General features: G+C 40.3%; 1 long non-coding RNA gene across 1 annotated transcript; it reads left to right on the forward strand.

Moving 5' to 3' along the window:
* Positions 1–4698: 4698 nt before the first annotated feature.
* Positions 4699–5354, forward strand: LOC144464253 (uncharacterized). Its single transcript, XR_013492004.1, has 2 exons — positions 4699–4995; positions 5079–5354. It is a non-coding gene; the product is annotated as an uncharacterized LOC144464253 (long non-coding RNA).
* The last annotated feature ends 1108 nt before the right edge of the window (positions 5355–6462 follow it).

The raw sequence follows: 6462 nt of genomic DNA on the forward strand, positions 1-6462 counted from the left end.
TCTCAGTTAATGTAGTTTATTAAGCAGTAAAGGAATAAAATTACAGAGCTCTGGGTCTCAACTTCACATCCCTGACGAACAACAAAGGTGTGTCAGTTCACGAAGTCTGATCTCCTGTCCTTCCCCTGACCCAGTATATTTGAGCGTAACAGAGTGTCATTGTGCACGCAAGGCGTTGTCCTCTTCTCATTGGCAGTTCCACTTCCTCCTTCACCACACCACGCCCCTGCCTCGTGTTAATCTGACTCCTTCCCGCTGGCGGTGGGGGCGTGGTTCCTGTTTTGAAAGACAAGAGAACAACACAACTCCCTACACGTGCTGTACCTTACTATCTGTATATCACTTTCTATTCTTTTTACCATATATGAAACTAATTATCTAAGCATTGCGGTATGTGCTCCTCAGACTTCATGTCTCTTCCTCTCCTGTACTTCTCCACTTCTGCAAAGCAAACACATTCAGATCAGCTGAAATCATCTCAGTATTCTCATTGTTCACACATCTAAAACTTATATAGTGAAACACAACTTATAGTAAAACACATAACATCTTTCTATTCCCAACATGCATATGCTGAAACCTTTCATTTCAACAGCGCTGTGGTTAACGTGTGGTTAGGTTTAGGCACAAAAGACAACACTTGGTTATTGTGGTTGGAAGAGATCATGTTTTAGCTTAAAATATCTGGCTTTGGAGGCACAGTCCCCGCAGGAAATAAAGTGATGCAATCTACCATCCCCTTCAATTCCAGACGACAAAGCCTGCTTATACACTAAACATCACTTAAGAAACACTGATATGATTCGTATGAAACATGCAAATGTAACATATTGGTGGTTTGCAACATTTTCCTCTGGCAACTGGGCATGGAAGGGCATATTTTGATTTTTTAATCACATTATTTTGTTCAGGAAAAGCTCTGTAGGACACAAAATTAGACATTTCTCACAGCTGAGACACAACTGCTCCACCACAAAATGGTGGAGTTACAGTATATATTTTTTTACACACCTTTTGGCAGTTGAAAGTACTTTCAATTATTTATTCTAACTGAACAGGTATTTTACACAGGGTAGATGGACCATTCTCATCTTTGGCTTGATTTGCCATTTTTAATTTTTAGTAACCTTGACTCTGAATGGAATTTAATTAATGTAGAGTCAATAGTTTTGAGTCCGTCTTTGACAAGTGCAGCATTTTTTAATAACAGATATTCTGACTGTGTCAAACACAAACTGGAGAAGGACTCACAAAGCAGACTCACAGACTCAGATAAAAGTTCAGGGTGTTAAATCAGGCTCAGGTCAGTACACGGGTGATCAGTAACACAGGCAAAAAGTGTGGTCAAAAGGCAAAAACACACTCACAAGATACACTAGGAAAACACTGGAACTCTCACTCAAAGGTAAAGACAATCTGCCAACAAAGGAGACAAGGAACTTAAATACACTAAGACAAGGGAGACACAGGTTAAACACACTGAGACACAGGTGAAACACATCAGGGCAGGGCAAGTAATCACAAAGCATGGAAACTTGACAGGATGTGGGATCTGAAATGAGATGAGACAATGGTACCAAAATAACAGTAAATATTGAGACAACAAATAAACATGAATTCAGGTAGCTTTACGGGTCATGACAGACTGGATGTAATAGGAAAACCACAGTTGCTATTACTAATACCATTGATGACTGTCATGAAACAGTGAGCCAGCATACACAATACCAAGATCCTAAAACTGAAGCAGCTAAACAGATTTCAGTCATCATTAATTTTACTATTTGCATCTGTGATTTTCTATGTCAAAATGTCTCTCTTGTAAAGGCCTAGAAACACAGGCTGAAAATCTGGGTTTTGTTGCCATCTACTGTAGCAGCTGAAATGTTCAACCCCCCATAGTGATGTGCTGTGACAAGCGACCACACTGGTAGACATGAGGCAATAACCTGTAACCCACAGAGGTCAGTGCAGCCATACTTTTGCTGCCATTAAAAATGTCTTTGTTTTAGTGCATCATACAGTTAAAATTTATTTAGATGCGTCTTTATAAAAACATAAGGAGAGCAGCAAATTCTGAACTCCTTATTTATAGCTGTTTTGCATCCTAAATTTTGAACCATAATGAATTCTCCTTCAGCACCACAGTAACTGATGTAACTTGATTTGATGAATGGTTTTATCTCTTACTGTAGCAGAGGCATGCTGTGCAGTACATCACATTCAGCATGGGGGCCACCATTACATGGCAGTTTCAGTGTCACGCTCCACACATTGCACATTACTGATAAGTTGCAACAGCTAAATTTAACATGGAACAGAGAAGTAACTCTGTCTGCTCTCTTGAGACATCAGCAAAACTACAGACGTCTAGTCTGTGGTCTGTTTTCTCAGGTATAGATGTTGTTACACCACCCTCTTCATCCTGTCGGCCCATCAGTGTGAGAACTCAATCAGATTTAACTATTTAGTACTGTGAATGTGGGTTTTTTTCTTAATCCAAGTTGTACTGAAACTCACTTATAACACGCACAAAATGCAACAAGACTAAGGGCCAGATCCACAAAGAATGGATTGCTCCTGCTAATAGCGCCATTATTTGCGCAGAATTAGCTCACGCAATCTGCCCTGTTTTAGCGCCTTATCCTCAAAAGAATTTGCTCTAATCATATGCCGGCGCTAACACGCCCACAAAGTTTGGCAGCTGAGCGCAATTTGCGGCACATGGCCCTGCTGATGGATGACTGTGAGAGCCCTGAGACGCCTGCAATGGGGTTCTGGAAAGAGCCAGATGCAAGAACCTGTCGTGTAGACACTAGAGATGCGCGGATGGCAGTTATAACTGCCAGGTCGATCGGGTGATAAAAATGAACAATCTGATTAATGGCAGATGGGTTATGGGCGGGTGAAAATAATAGCCTAATAATAACTTTTATTTAAATCGCACCCTTTAAAAACAAAGTTTACAAATTGCTTTGACAAACATTAATGAGGGGAAAATGTATTGCATGCTCTAAAATGTGAAATGAGCCTACTTGTGTGTGCAATACAATAGGCCCTCTATATCATCATGCTTATATCCCGCTGATAAATAATGTATGATTGGCTGGGCAAGCATACTCTTTAAATGTGTCATGTGGAAGGGTTTATTTAACACAGTGATCCCCGCGGCAGCAGAAATGAGTGTCTCCTCATTAAGAGTGCCAACGTGCGCCTTTACGCACGGAGTAACGGTGCCATTTTATTGATTATTTTAATGTCAGTCAGCTGACGGGATCGGTCAGGATCTAATCTTTCCTGATAATATAAACATGCGGGTGCGGGTGGATGCGGGTCTGTAATTACAGAAAATTAATTTGCTCGGATGGGTGGTGGATGGATGATTGATGGATAGATGCGGAATCGGGTGCCGTCAGAGCCCATCCGCGCATCACTAGTAGACACTAATTTGACAATGCCAGGTAAAGCATGGGATCTCTGGGTGGCAGGCTCAATGTCATCCTTGATGTCATCTAGTAGCGCAAGGATCATGCGGCCTGGCAACCGGTATCTGCAAATGATTTCATTGTCACTTAAATCAAAAAGTGATACTCTCTTCCGATAAATCCTTTCTGGTGGGCGCCTGCCATTATGGTGCCTGGCTACAATCACTGCTGCCATGATTACCGGAGTCCTGGCATGACAGCCCTTATATAGGCGATGCTCCACAGTTACCACCAACTGAGTGAAATTTGCAATCATTTTGCGTGTGAGAGAGAGGGTGAGAGAGGGAGAAAGAGAAATTGCGCGGATTTAATACACGGGTCTCACTGGCGTTAAATAGCACCGCTTTACTGCCTGTGGAAATTAGCGCTGGTCTTTGTGGATTAGGTGGTATTTGCAATGAGGCTTATTTGCATAAGAAGGGGGCAATTTTGCGCAGAATTTATGAATATTCCCTAATTCACATGCATGCAAATTGGACCGGCGCAGCTAGAAGTGGCAGTGCAGTTTGTGTTCAGTTTGCGTGCATTTCACCCTTTGCGTGTGCTTTGTGGATTGCACGCTATTTTTTTCTCTCATTTGCACAGGTTTAGCGGTCGCAAAAGCAGTGCAATCCTTTTGAGGATCTGGCCCTAAGAGTCTACAGCCCTGCTAGCAGCTATGTGAGGCTGTACTGCGTCACGGAGCGCTGCTATGAGCTAAATATTAATGTCAGCATGCTAATATGTTCACAATAACAATGCTAACATGCTAATGCTAAGAAGGTAATATGTTCATCATCTTAGTTTGGCCTTTTAGTATGTTAATATTTGATAATTAGCACACAAAAAACCACACATGTTGTAATCATTGTCACTAAGATTCATCCTCTGAGGATGATTAATGTCTGTAAATATTTATAGCAATCCATCAAGTGGTTGTTGAAATATTTCAGTTTGCACCACAGTGGTGGATTGAGTGATCACCAGAGCTACGTCACTAACGTAACTAAAAACTCTATTTGAATTTAAAAAGTACTGTTTTGTTCTGTTACCAGTGATGGGGAAGCTATTTTCAAGTGTAGCTTTGCAAGCAACCAATTACTTCACACTGGACGAAGTTCAATTACAGCAAAGCTGATTTGGTTTACTGAAGCTGCCTACAAAAAATACTTCAAAAGACTTTGTAGAACATGATCAATGTGTCAATGTACATGTGATAAAAACTGACAAAAACAAACAACAAAGATACACGAGATAAAAAAACAAGATAAATAAAAAGTAAGCTTTAATATTGAAACTGGTTCCAAAACACAAACCCTAAATACTGTTGGGAATAGAATGATGTTATGTGTTTTACTATAAGTTGTGTTTCAATATATAAGTTTTAGATGTGTGAACAATGAGAATACTGAGATGATTTCAGCTGATCTGAATGTGTTTGCTTTGCAGAAGTGGAGAAGTACAGGAGAGGAAGAGACATGAAGTCTGAGGAGCACATACCGCAATGCTTAGATAATTAGTTTCATATATGGTAAAAAGAATAGAAAGTGATATACAGATAGTAAGGTACAGCACGTGTAGGGAGTTGTGTTGTTCTCTTGTCTTTCAAAACAGGAACCACGCCCCCACCGCCAGCGGGAAGGAGTCAGATTAACACGAGGCAGGGGCGTGGTGTGGTGAAGGAGGAAGTGGAACTGCCAATGAGAAGAGGACAACGCCTTGCGTGCACAATGACACTCTGTTACGCTCAAATATACTGGGTCAGGGAAAGGACAGGAGGTCAGACTTCGTGAACTGACACACCTTTGTTGTTCGTCAGGGACGTGAAGTTGAGACCCAGAGCTCTGTAATTTTATTCCTTTACTGCTTAATAAACTACATTAACTGAGACCGAATATCTTCTCCTATTGCTTCATTAAAGAACACGCAGGACTGAGCTCACACATAGCACATTGGAGAGTAGGATGAGACTCTCAGTCCATCAATACACAGGGAAAGGAGGGTGTAAACAAGGAACAGGTGAAACTAATCAGGGCAGAACAGGCTATCACAAACGTGGGAAAACACACGAAAGCAGGAAGTAAAACCAGACATAATACGTGTAGGAGTTAACCTACAAAATAAATCAGACTAAACATGAATGAATACATGAAAAACACAAACCCAGAAACAAAGTCCACAAGAAAGGTGGCTAGAAAGGCATGCAACAACTTCTCGTAGTAAATAGCAATAATTAATAGTGATGATTTTGATCAAAGGAGGTTCATTTACAGTAAAGATGCAATGGTAAAATAAAATAAAGAAGAATTTCTTTTATGGCCCAAAATTGTTTGTAGTTTTAATAATAAACTACACAAAATATGACAAAAAGTAATTTAGCTACTCAAATCACTATGTAAATATGAACTTAGATCAGATACTCCTGATCTTTTTTTAATTTCTAGATATTAATAACCAGTGTTGGGTAAGGGTTACTTTAAAAGTAATCAAAGTACGTTACTGCGTTACTTTTTAAAAAAAAAAAAGTAACCAGTTACTTTACTGCGTTACTCCCTGAGTAAAGTTACTTTACTGCGTTACTCCCTGAGTAAAGTAACTCAATTACTTTAAAAGTACCTCCAACGTTACTCCCTAAGAAAAGTAACTCAAGCACTTTTAAAGTACTTTTGAGTATTCTACATTTCCTATTGGGCAACGGACCACAGGGCGCTAAGCCTACATTTTTTTGTCTCCAAAATTAAAGTTATGGACCACTTGCCCTTCACTGAGATCCAGTTCTCCCATCACAGCTGTCACTTTGACCAGTAGAAACACAAAGCGATCTGCTGCCCTAGACAACTGTATGACAACACCACCCCAGCGTTTTTAATATTTCCTCTAGGGATGTTACCACACAGAGTAAAAAGGGGAAATGATGGTTTACTTCTTGTAATAAACCTTTCTTTATGCAAGCAAGATGGTGTCATTGGAGACTTCTTCATCACCTTCACATCATCGC

The sequence above is a fragment of the Epinephelus lanceolatus genome, chromosome 9 (genome assembly GCF_041903045.1).
Source record: "Epinephelus lanceolatus isolate andai-2023 chromosome 9, ASM4190304v1, whole genome shotgun sequence".
In the NCBI taxonomy this organism is placed as follows: Eukaryota; Metazoa; Chordata; class Actinopteri; order Perciformes; family Serranidae; genus Epinephelus; species Epinephelus lanceolatus.